Source organism: Haliotis rufescens, unplaced genomic scaffold (genome assembly GCF_023055435.1).
Source record: "Haliotis rufescens isolate VD_foot unplaced genomic scaffold, xgHalRufe1.0.p SCAF_8, whole genome shotgun sequence".
Classification (NCBI taxonomy): Eukaryota; Metazoa; Mollusca; class Gastropoda; order Lepetellida; family Haliotidae; genus Haliotis; species Haliotis rufescens.
The window spans coordinates 43870920-43884670 of NW_025964372.1; positions in this window are offsets into that span (position 1 = coordinate 43870920).

The window sequence follows — 13751 nt, forward strand, 5'->3', positions numbered from 1 at the left end:
TGTTCTGAAATATGTTTTCTTGACTGGTTTTTCTGGTCCGTTCTTAGGTTATACAAATTGCATGAATTCACGTCTGGACCATCCTAAGGGTAGCCCAGCTGTTAAAGCGTTCGTCAAACCGAAGACAGGTTCGTTTCTCCAAATGGTTACAATGTGTTAAGCCCAGTCCTTGAGCACCTCGCTGTGACAACGCTGGAATATTGCTAAAAGCGGCGTTAAACCATACTCACTCACTTACTACTTTTCCGCGTAAAATCTCACTTTTTCACTATAACATTCTCGCCAAATTCAAACCGGTGACTGATAGGATGAGCAACGATCCACGACTATGGACTAAACTGACACGCTATCATCATTATCACAGTATATGACAACTCGATACTGATTTCAATCAACCAAAAAACAAAAGCGGTCCACGCTTCACGTGCAGAGTAAGGTCACCATGGAAACCTCGTTCTGTAGCCGTGTGGGCAGACGACAAGTCGACACCACGCTGCGTCTGCCATTCTCCGTGTACCAGCTCCGCGAATGTCAATGCTGTAGTCTTAGGCTCGAACGGATTGATTTGATTTGGAGAAACAAAAACAATATTATATCTACTTATGACCAACGATCAACACCGTCCACAAACGATGAAACATCGACAGGTTTGCGCATCATAAGGACCCGATCCTCATGTGTCGGCTCTTACAAGTATGGGATAACCCTTAGGCCTCCTCTGTACCATATCCTTTTGAGAAGTACCTGTATTCATAAAGCTGTATTGCTTTCCGAGTGCTTATGTATCCTGTGTATATGACAGAATAAACATTTAAAAAAAAAAAGAAAAAAAGTATGGGATAACCCAATGATTGATATTATGAACAACGACCCACTCAGTCGGGGTAAGATGACACGCAATCAACCAAGTCACCGAGCCCGACATCTCGATACAGTAAACTACGGTTATAAGGAACTCAAAGGGACTACTAATTTTAGTTCGTTATAACCGTAATTCGTTATAAGCATATATACAGTATAACTACAGCAAGTAGTCGGGACTGAAAAGTTAGTTCGTTATATCCGTTAGTTCGTTATAAGCGTGTTCGTTATAACCGTAGTTTACTGTACTTTTATTTATTTATTTTTTTTGTTCAACACCACACTCGGCAGGATCCAAGCCACATTACAACAGCCACCCTGTAAAAAATCGAGTCTGGACCAGACAATCCACTGATTGATATTGTGAGCAACTATCAGCGCCTCAGGGTACGATGTAAGTATATCAAGTAAGGCACCGAGCCTAACCACCCGATCCATTTGGTCGCCTCTTAGTCCTCCTCTGGGACCAATTCTAACTCGTTATAGCCACGTCACATAGTGTGACACGCATATATGGTAGTGGCATCACGCTACAGTACCGTCAGATGGTCGCCCCCGTGCGGAGAGCCTCGTCCTTCCTTCGGTGTCCCAGAAGCCCACATCAAGGCCCCCTCTACAACAGGCTGGCCAGCTGCCCGGCCACAGAGAAAGAGTGAGTGAGTGAGTATGGTTTTACGCCGCTTTTAGCAATATTCCAGCAATATCACGGCTGGGGACACCAGAAATTGGCTTCACACATTGTACCCATGTCGGGAATCGAACCCGGGTCTTTGGCGTGACGAGCGAACGCTTTAACCACTAGGCTACCCGACCGCCCCCACAGAGAAAGAAACGAGCTACAAGAACAAACTCTCTATCATTGGAAAGCCCTGGATGGAATGAATTGATCTGATTCATGTCTCAATGTGTACTCATGACAATTTGCCTATAACTAGAAAAGGCTTTTTTGCAGAAATATCTGCCAGATTTGTTTCTCCATGTTTCAGGCAGTATGTATTTTCAGAAATCTCAACTTATTGGTATCATTTTTTTCAGAAAAAGCGGTAATTAAAAAAAGGACTGTATTTGTGTTGAAACACTAGTCTACAGTGTATGTGATAAATCAGTCACTTTACAGTCAATTTAGCAGTGACATTATCATCTAAACTGGAAGAATACACTTGAAAGTTGGATTTAACAAAAGAATTACAAACATCATCAAAACGTTACTAGGGCGACAACCAAACTCACTCAGCTTGATCCCTGTTATTGATAAATAATAACTGAGTATTCTACAAAGTCAGGATAGGATCGACTACACGCAAATGACGCGGATATTGCAAAATAAGCCAATAAACCTTGTTGGAAACTTTTATAATCCAGGATAGCATACCTTTAGACCCGTGGCGGATATTTTGTGAGGGACAGAAGGAGTGAATTTGTTTCAACACAGCTTCTTTAAAATGGTTTAGAAATAATTATATGTTAATTGTATTAAAATTACTTTAATGTCTTGCGACAAACCATTCGTCACCACTCGCATGTTTCCGTAACGGGACGAGTTGGACACGAATGGCGACAAACCTGTTCATCCTTAGGCAAGTAACCTTTGTTTCAAGCATGCCTCTATTCCCCAGCAGTACCCGGTATGATTTGATTGATGTCAAACTTGCTATTACTGCCGTTATATAATCAACCAGGCATCATGCTGAAACCTTACAAAACTCATTCCAATTTCCAATTTCATTTTCTGTTAACAAATGCTTGGAGAGTATAACGTCAGTTTCACACGATGTAACAATACCTTGACGTCGAGAAAACGTAATCCGCTAAGGATGGTTAAGTATGTCACGCCAATGACGTCAATGTCACGTGATCAATATTCTGTTTAATAACTTATACATCTTTAGCGTTCAAAGCCGACATTATATTTAATAATTAAGACTGGCAGTCTATCAATAGAATAAAGGAACCATTAAAGTCCCCACGGGAAAACCAAGAGAAGGACCTAATGGTGTGTGGCGAACCGGAAGGGATTTTCTTTCACACGTGTTACCATGAAATTCGGTTTTCCACATCATCGAAGTATTTATGTACATGTTATTCATTGGGTTTTTTTCTTCAAAAAGGGAAAGCCTGTAACACAAACACAGGGCGTTTACATGTTTGAAGTGAGTGTGCCGTAACCAGTTTAATCACATTACCTGTACCTCTGAGGACTTGTGTGATGCGTCACTCGTTATTGAAAGTTTCTGCGAAGAGATCAAGAATACCTAACGCACTTGTTATCCTTTAAAGCAACTATGAAGGTATTCGCAACAGTGCGTTCGCTAAACGTGCAGTGAATGGTCGATATTAGAATGAATAATAATATTTAATAATGTAAATTATTCAAAATATTGTTAGATTCTTTGGGTGAAAGGAAATATCGATATTGGCGTGTTGGTGAAAATTGTCAATCCAATCTCATTTATCGATTATTATATTTACCAGGAACGCGATAACGCAAGCAAATAGCACCTAATCAACCCTATTCCTCTGACTGCCTAGGAATGGTGTTGTTTACATGCGAGGTATTGAACTGTCGGCAAAAGAATGTATACACTTGAAAATTGGAATTGACCAAAACATCACAAACGTTATCAAAACCACGCTAGGCTGAAAACAATGCGAACTTCTGGTCCAAAACACAACTATGATATGTATCAAATACATCACCATCGAAAAATACGTTCTTGGTTGTTTCATTTTAAGCCACCATTAAACATGGGTGAATCTTATTTTTTGGCCCGATAGTTAACATATGCTGCATAGTGCGAGTAATGAACGCATCAGTGCTGTATATTGTATAGTGCGAGTAATGAACGCATCAATGCTGTATATTGTATAGTGCGAGTAATGAACGCATCAATGCTGTATAGTGCGAGTAATGAACGCATCAATGCTGTACATTGCATAGTGCGAGTAATGAATGCATCAATGCTGTATATTGTATAGTGCGAGTAATGAATGCATCAATGCTGTATATTGTATAGTGCGAGTAATGAACGCATCAATGCTGTATATTGTATAGTGCGAGTAATGAACGCATCAATGCTGTGTATTGTATAGTGCGAGTAATGAACGCATCAATGCTGTATATTGTATAGTGCGAGTAATGAACGCATCAATGCTGTATATTGTATAGTGCGAGTAATGAATGCATCAATGCTGTACATTGTATAGTGCGAGTAATGAACGCATCAATGCTGTATATTGCATAGTGCGAGTAATGAATGCATCAGTGCTGTACATTGTATAGTGCGAGTAATGAATGCTTCAATGCTGTACATTGTATAGTGCGAGTAATGAATGCATCAATGCTGTATATTGCATAGTGCGAGTAATGAACGCATCAATGCTGTATATTGCATAGTGCGAGTAATGAATGCATCAGTGCTGTACATTGTATAGTGCGAGTAATGAATGCATCAATGCTGTATATTGTATAGTGCGAGTAATGAACGCATCAATGCTGTATATTGTATAGTGCGAGCAATGAATGCATCAGTGCTGTATATTGTATAGTGCGAGTAATGAACGCATCAATGCTGCATAGTGCGAGTAATAAACGCATCAATGCTGTATAGTGCGAGTAAAAAACGCATCAATGCTGTATAGTGCGAGTAATGAATGCATCAATGCTGTATATTGTATAGTGCGAGTAATGAATGCATCAGTGCTGTATAGTGCGAGTAATGAATGCATCAATGCAGTATATTGCATAGTGCGAGTAATGAACGCATCAATGCTGTATATTGTATAGTGCGAGTAATGAACGCATCAATGCTGTATATTGCATAGTGCGAGTAATGAATGCATCAATGCTGTATAGTGCGAGTAATGAACGCATCAATGCTGTATAGTGCGAGTAATGAACGCATCAATGCTGTATATTGTATTGTGCGAGTAATGAACGCATCAATGCTGTATATTGCATAGTGCGAGTAATGAATGCATCAATGCTGTATAGTGCGAGTAATGAATGCATCAATGCTGTATAGTGCGAGTAATGAATGCATCAATGCTGTATATTGTATAGTGCGAGTAATGAATGCATCAGTGCTGTATAGTGCGAGTAATGAATGCATCAATGCTGTATATTGCATAGTGCGAGTAATGAACGCATCAATGCTGTATATTGTATAGTGCGAGTAATGAATGCATCAATGCTGTATAGTGCGAGTAATGAACGCATCAATGCTGTATATTGTATAGTGCGAGTAATGAATGCATCAATGCTGTACATTGTATAGTGCGAGTAATGAACGCATCAATGCTGTATATTGCATAGTGCGAGTAATGAATGCATCAATGCTGTACATTGTATAGTGCGAGTAATGAATGCTTCAATGCTGTACATTGTATAGTGCGAGTAATGAATGCATCAATGCTGTATATTGCATAGTGCGAGTAATGAACGCATCAATGCTGTATATTGCATAGTGCGAGTAATGAATGCATCAATGCTGTATATTGCATAGTGCGAGTAATGAATGCATCAATGCTGTACATTGTATAGTGCGAGTAATGAATGCATCAATGCTGTATATTGTATAGTGTGAGTAATGAATGCATCAACGCTGTATATTGTATAGTGCGAGTAATGAATGCATCAGTGCTGTATATTGCATAGTGCGAGTAATGAACGCATCAATGCTGTATATTGTATAGTGCGAGTAATGAACGCATCAATGCTGTATATTGTATAGTGCGAGTAATGAACGCATCAATGCTGTATATTGTATAGTGCGAGTAATGAATGCATCAATGCTGTACATTGCGAGTAATGAATGCATCAGTGCTGTATATTGCGAGTAATGAATGCATCAGTGCTGTATAGTGCGAGTAATGAATGCATCAATGCTGTATATTGTATAGTGCGAGTAATGAATGCATCAATGCTGTACATTGCGAGTAATGAATGCATCAATGCTGTATATTGCGAGTAATGAATGCATCAGTGCTGTATATTGCGAGTAATGAATGCATCAATGCTGTATATTGTATAGTGCGAGTAATGAATGCATCAATGCTGTATATTGTATAGTGCGAGTAATGAACGCATCAATGCTGTACATTGCATAGTGCGAGTAATGAATGCATCAATGCTGTATATTGCATAGTGCGAGTAATGAATGCATCAATGCTGTATATTGTATAGTGCGAGTATTGAATGCATCAATGCTGTACATTGCATAGTGCGAGTAATGAATGCATCAATGCTGTATATTGCATAGTGCGAGTAATGAATGCATCAATGCTGTACATTGCATAGTGCGAGTAATGAATGCATCAATGCTGTATATTGCATAGTGCGAGTAATGAATGCATCAATGCTGTATAGTGCGAGTAATGAATGCATCAATGCTGTAATTGCATAGTGCGAGTAATGAACGCATCAATGCTGTATATTGTATATTGCGAGTAAAGAATGCATCAGTGCTGTATAGTGCGAGTATTGAATGCATCAATGCTGTATATTGTATAGTGCGAGTAATGAATGCATCAATGCTGTATAGTGCGAGTAATGAATGCATCAATGCTGTATATTGTATAGTGCGAGTAATGAATGCATCAGTGCTGTATAGTGCGAGTAATGAATGCATCAATGCTGTACATTGCATAGTGCGAGTAATGAACGCGTCAATGCTGTATATTGTATAGTGCGAGTAATGAATGCATCAGTGCTGTATAGTGCGAGTAATGAATGCATCAATGCTGTATATTGTATGGTGCGATTAATGAATGCATCAATGCTGTACAGTGCGAGTAATGAACGCATCAGTGCTGTATAGTCCGAGTAATGAACGCATCAGTGCTGTATAGTGCGAGTAATGAACGCATCAGTGCTGTATATTGTATAGTGCGATTAATGAATGCATCAATGCTGTATAGTGCGAGTAATGAATGCATCAATGCTGTATATTGTATAGTGCGAGTAATTAATACATCAATGTTGTACAGTGCGAGAAATGAACGCATCAATGTTGTATAGTGCTAGTAATGAATGCCTTAAGGCTGTATAGTGCGAGTAATCAATGCTGTATATTGTGTAATGCGAGTAATTTATGCATCAATGCTGTATAGTGCGAGTAATGAATGCATCAATGCTGTATAGGTCGAGTAATGAATGCATCAATGCTGTACAGTGCGAGTAATTAATGCATCAATGCTGTATAGTGCGAGTAATGAATGCATCAAACAAAAGAAAACAAATTCTTTAAACGAACGTTTGAACATCAAATCAATTTTCACTTAAGATAAAATTTGAGAGGTTATTGACAGACAGTCAAGTTACGAATGCCACTTCATTGCTTGTCAACGTTAGTGTTGGTCATTGTTTAATCCAAGTTAGTTTTATCCTCCATGGATAAAATCCTACAATATCAAGAATACATTACAAAATAACCCCGATATTGCAAACTGTTCAAGATTAACCTCTTATTGTGTGGTCATTTGAAAGAAAGTGTCATATTTAGACGCATTTTCTCTGGCATCGCGTGATGCCATGAGGCATTAGTACAATCCTGGAAGAAAAAATGGCAAAGGTGGTCTAAGAAGCTGCGAATCCACACACTCACTCACTCACTCACTCACTCACTCACTCACTCACTCACTCACTCACTTCCCTTTCACTTCCCTTTCACTTCCCTTTCACTTCCATCTGTAGTTGTCGAGGCTCGCACACAGGGTACATCACACCCTATACTCCCGAGGACCCGGTTCACAGCGAATTACTTTCGCCCGTTTATCTAAAATCTTCTTTATTATACTTTGTTTGTTTGTTTGTTTGTCTGTTGTTTAACGCCGCACTCACCAATATTCCAGCTATATGACGGCGGTCTGTAAATAGTCGAGTCTGCACTAGACAATCCAGTGATTGACATCATGAGCATCGATCCACGTAATTGGGATACGATGATATGCATCAATCAAGTCAGCGAGCCTGAACACCCGATCCCATTAATCGCCTCTTGCGACAATCATAGTCGACTTTTACAGCATCGTTGTAATGCCTGGTGGTATATTTGTTATGCAAGTGCCCGTGAATCTCATTTGCACTTATTATTTTTATATATAATTGTACATCTTATCCATGTGTGACATACTCCCCAATGATATGCACACCATTTAAACACAATTTTACGGTGTACTTGGCCTCCGTGTGAAAAGGTATATTCACGTGTCAGAGTCATGTTGACTATTTAAGGATTGACGCTGATGTCATGCTGCGACCCCCCGCTGATACAGAGTATAAATACTCCCCAGGGAGTAGAGAGAATTTAGTCAAGCAGTTCGGCAAAATTTCATTATAACCCAGAGACCCTACACTCGCGGGAGGGAAGTTGATGCGATGTGTGGGTATCTGTTTTAGAGCTGATGGTAGTTGCGATATACACACGGAAATTAGTACATGTGGACTAGTTGACAGTGTAGATGTAGTGCTGATAACGTTATATGATCCTTGTGGCCTCGTCAATAGGTCTCCATTGTCTCACAACAAGGTGATGTCGCTGTGTCACCGTACCAAAACGGCGAGGGGCGTAATCACATATTTATGCCATTAACAATTGCTTTGCATGGCCCAGGACCAATCATTAGGTTAACGCGTTGCCGTGGTAAAGCTGGACAATAACGCGTCGCCGTGATATAGTTGAACAATAACGCATTGCCGTGGTATAGCTACACAATAACGCGTTGCCGTGATATAGCTGAATGATAACGCGTTGCTGTGGTATAGCTACACAATAACGCGTTGCCGTGATATAGCTGAATGATAACGCGTTGCCGTGGTATAGCTACACAGTTACGCGTTGCCGTGGTATAGCTACACAGTTACGCGTTGCCGTGGTATAGCTACACAATAACGCGTTGCCGTGGTATAGCTACACAATAACGCGTTGTCGTGATATAGCTGAATAATAACGCGTTGCCGTGGTATAGCTACACAATTACGCGTCGCCGTGGTATAGCTACACAATTACGAGTTGCCGTGGTATAGCTACACAATAACGCGTTGTCGTGATATAGCTGAATAATCACGCGTTGCCGTGGTATAGCTACACAATTACGCGTTGCCGTGGTATAGCTACACAATAACGCGTTGCATGGTGTAGCTGAACAATAACGCGTTGCCGTGGTGTAGCTGAAGATAACGCGTTGCCGTGAAGTAGCTGAACGATAAGGCGTTGCCGCGAAGTACCTGAACAACATTATGACAACAGTGTAAGATAACACACGGGGAGTATGGCCTGGTGGCTATTACCTGCCTGGGTCTTGTCGTTGAGTGCCGGGGCGGTCGGGTAGCCGAGTGGTTAAAGCGTTCACTCGTCATGCCGAAGGACCGGGTACGATTCCCGACATGGGCACAAAGCCCATTTCTTGTGTCCCCCGCCGTGACATTGCTGGAATAGTTGCGGCGTAAAACCATACTCACTTACTCGTTGAGTGCCAGGTGTGAGACTGAGACATTGAGTACATGAGTACAACTGTTGAAGCGGATTTCTAGAGCCTCCCGTCGTGATATGGCGGAAATAATCATTCAGAATCTTTCCTTTTAGGGAATCTGTGCTCTATGACCCATAGCTGTAAATATGTGTATGTAAGTGAACTGCTTGATTGATAGGCATAGACTAAATAATTATATGTTTAAATGAACAAAGGGACTCGCTGTTGGTATTGCGAAGTGACCCAAGCCTTGTCCCCCTTTAACCCGCACAGAGGGGTGACAGTGCTGTAGCCAGCCGTCGGGGGGGGGGGGGGGGGGGGGGGGAGGGATTTTTTTATATAGAAAACAGTTTTATTTCAATCATGAAAATACAAGTTGGGGACAAGTGATACTTGTACAAATATTCAGCAGATTGCGTGGCTGATAACTTCCACATCTGATTTTAGTCTGATATAAAGACGAAGATGGATAAGGGAGGGCGCTGTTTCGACCACTGGAAATGTCAAAGTGTAAAAGTGACAGCAAACTTTGAAATATTGGTATGAAAGTTATCCGACATGTTCGAATCGATGACAACTAGGCTCTTTGTCTTTCTTACATCTTGAGAGATTTGGATTTTGGACGTGGACACTTTCACGAATTTGGTAACATGAGTTAAAACATCCTGGGTGAAGTTTTGGCGGAGTTATGTCATAGCGACTGATTTACGACACCAATTGTCTGAAGAACATTTAATTGCAAAGCCTCATTACCCTGGAGCCATGACATCTATATGCCTTAAAACACTTAATTGCTGTTATGTATAAGATGCTAATCCTAATTGTTAATCCCCTTTTTTGTGTACATCGACCGTCTGCCATCCTGAGCGAGATGTGCAGGTGTGTCACTGATGAATAACTGTTTATATTCATATTTATTACTTACTAAATGTCAGGTGACCTTGGCTATATAAGCCTTGGTCCAAAGAGATTGAAAGGAGAGAAGAAAGGTCTTACCCTTAGCCTAGCAAGGGTTAGGCTGGGTGCTCCGGGGCACCTAGACAACAACCACTACCACTACGTGCTGACCTGGCACAGTGTCTTTTGTATGTATATATATCTACATGTATAAAGTAAAACTGTATATACCGCAAGCCATCGTCTTGCAAATTATTCATTAATCAACGTCAGGCCACGCGCGTTGTTAGTTATTTGAAAAGAAATGTGTTCCAGAAAATCCTGGAAAACGTAATTTATCCTCAGGTTTCATGAAACAATAACTCGTTCATTTCAAAGACCGTCATACGACTCTTGCTCAAAAGTTGTTTGATCATGGTTAAAACATTCAAGGTCTCAGTAAAGTTTTCAAAAGGTTTAATGGAAGACATGTGGAGGACATTTCCAAATTTGACGCCTCAGTGACGAGAATAATGTGTCCGTTGCAATTCCCCATGTGTTCATAAGTTCCTGTGTTTTATCAGGTGAACAACTGACTTGCCCTTGCATGTGTTTGTGATAGGTGTCACCGAAGGGGCAAGATACGCTCACCTTTACGCGAACACTGAGGTCTTGAATGTTGTAACCTTGATCAAACAATCTGTTAGCAAGAGTAGTATGACGCTCTTTCAACTATTGGGAGAAAGTGCATGCTCGATTGCACCTCAGAAGTTGTGAACCAGACACCAAGGGCTGGAGCTGCAGGAAAATTGTTCTACATAAGGGAAAGTTGACTATTGGTGAGTTGAGATCATCTCTCTTTTCATACAGTCTTGTGGAGAGTATTTTGTCACTCGGATTCTTTGTGCATAAATCTAAATATGAAACAGATCAGGCCGTCTCATTGGTCTCCTTTACTTCTAGTTCAAATGGGAAAATCAGTGGAAGGGAATTATTGACCGATATCAGATCATCGACATGACTTAAGCCAAAATTAAAGTTCTTGGCCACATGACGTTGTTTTGACTTTGCCAATCCGATCAGAAATTCCAATTCATATGCATGGCACATATCAGCCTTAAGGGGAGCACGATTAGTGCTCATGGGGATGCCTACTTCTTGCCTAAATGTCTTACCCCCAATTTTTGTTTTCTCAAAAAACCCTTAGTTATATAACTGTATCTATGGTCACCTCGTTTTGTAACAAAATCCCCATGGATCAATGAATGAACGTTTTTCTTACGTTTGTCATGTGGGATAGTGGTGTAGAAAGTTGAAGAATCATATGCTTTGACAGAATTGAACCTGGTTCTTTTCTGAGATTGTAAAAAGTCAAACAAATCCTTTGCGCGTTTGATAATCCACATTGTATTAATTCCACTTGTCTCAAATATTTTCTTTAAATATACACGTACATAGTCCTTCCTTGATTGTATTCAGGGTGGTGTTATTCTTTGAGACAGGGATTTAGTGGTACATTTGCCAGACCCAGCAATAAATCTCTCTTTGTACGTATTTCTGTGGAGCTTTGGAATCAAGTACAAATGAGTAATGGACGTCTTCAGGTTTTAAAGTCCAGCTAAATGTTGACAGTACTGATTAAGGTTTTGTCAGCTTTCTTCCTCAGTTACCATACTAGCCTTATATGTGGCATTATTTCTCTATGTCACTCACTCCAAGTTCTTTGATTAAACAATCAATGTAGTGATGCTTACATATAATGGTTATGTTATTTTAGGTCTTTTCAGTGGGAACAACTACAAACTTTTCTTGTAGGGCAGCAAGACTTTGGATGACAGCTGGCTGGGACAGAATGGGTTAATTCCAATTCTGTTTCCTTTTTGTCAGTTTGGGCATACTACCAATGACAACATCACGCACTGACTTAACCCTCTCTGAAAGACATATAACAGGTTCTTCTTCTCTTTTGGCCCATGTATTGGCGTTTACTTCAAGTTGTGATTTTTCAAGTTGTGATCACAATTGGCATGAGGCTGCACATGATATTTTGAATAACTGAAGGGAGTTGTTACTGTGAATAATAGGGAAGTCATCTGTGATGATAGGACATACAAGTTTGCAGCAGTATGATAAGTCTTGGTAGCCACAAGTAGTGGCATCACGAGCTGCGTAGTCCACGTTCTGCAACACTTTCCTATAATTGAACAACCTGAAATGACGTTCATTTAGGAAAATGAAAGTTTTGGCGGTTCCTGAAATTTGAAATATTGTGACACATTTTATCTGAGAAGGTTACTTAAATTTAAGGCATCAAGGTAACAAAATACCAGTTTACAAACGAAACTCTCCTGTCAAGAACTCCGTGCTTTTAGGTGCAGTTGATGGCGTGAAGTTGATAAATAATTTGAGAAGAAAAAAACCCTTTTGAAATAATTTGAAGAACATTTATTCGGCATCAGAATGCACCACCAGGGTGGGTCGTCAACATGAAATTAATCGTGCTATTCTTCGAAACGCTCAGTAAAGACGGATATAACTTTTACTGTGGCACTTTATCTCCCAACACTGACGACCCTTTTGCTTACTTTGAACAAAGCTGCTAGTCCATTTTGTTAACTGAGAAGTAAGTAGCAAGCTGTGCTTCAGTTTATTTGAAACTACAAAATGCATGAGGAATGGACGTCTTCAGATTTTAGAGTCAAGCCAAATACTGATAGTACTGATGCATGGTTTTAGCACATTTCATCAGTTACATTACAGTGTGGCATTATTTGATATGTCACTTACACCAAGTACTTGGGTCAAACACTTAATGTAGGAATGCTAACACATAAAGGTTGTGTTATATGGGATCATGTCAGTGGGATCAACTACAAACGTTTCATGTAGGGCAGCCAGACTTTGGATGACAGCTGGCTGGGACAGAATGGGTTTGTTCCTGTTTTGTTTCCTCTTTGTCAGTTTGTGCATTCTACCATTGACAATATCACGCACTGACTAATCTCATTCTGAAAGACATTCACCAGGTTCTTTAAGAGCTACAAGTCCATTTTGTCAGTTGAGAAGTAAGTTGCAAGCTGCGCTTCAGTGTATTTGAAACTACAAAATACAACATCATAAATGCATGTATCTAGTCTCCACATAAACCACAGTCCCCCTCCAAGAAGAACAAATGGTCGGTCCCGAAACAGATAAATAAATAACGACATGTTGTACCTATGTATGCTGTGAGAGAAGTTTATTTGGTTGCTTGAAGAAAACTTTAGTTTCCTGAGGGTATTTTTGTATTTTACAGATAGATGAATTTCAAACTAATCAATTTCCAGTTTTTGTCATTTTTCAAACAATCCTTATTGGAATTAGGTCAGTCCTCTCATTTGGCAGAGGGGCACGGGTGGCCCTGTCGTCTAATGCGCCGCGATTCGCTGTGCAGAGTTGCGTCCCTTGGGCTCGCCAGAACCCTATGATTGTGGGTTCGAATCCCGGTTCGCCCCGATTATGTTTCTAGGTTTGTCAGCACCATACCCGTGCTCGAGGATTTCACC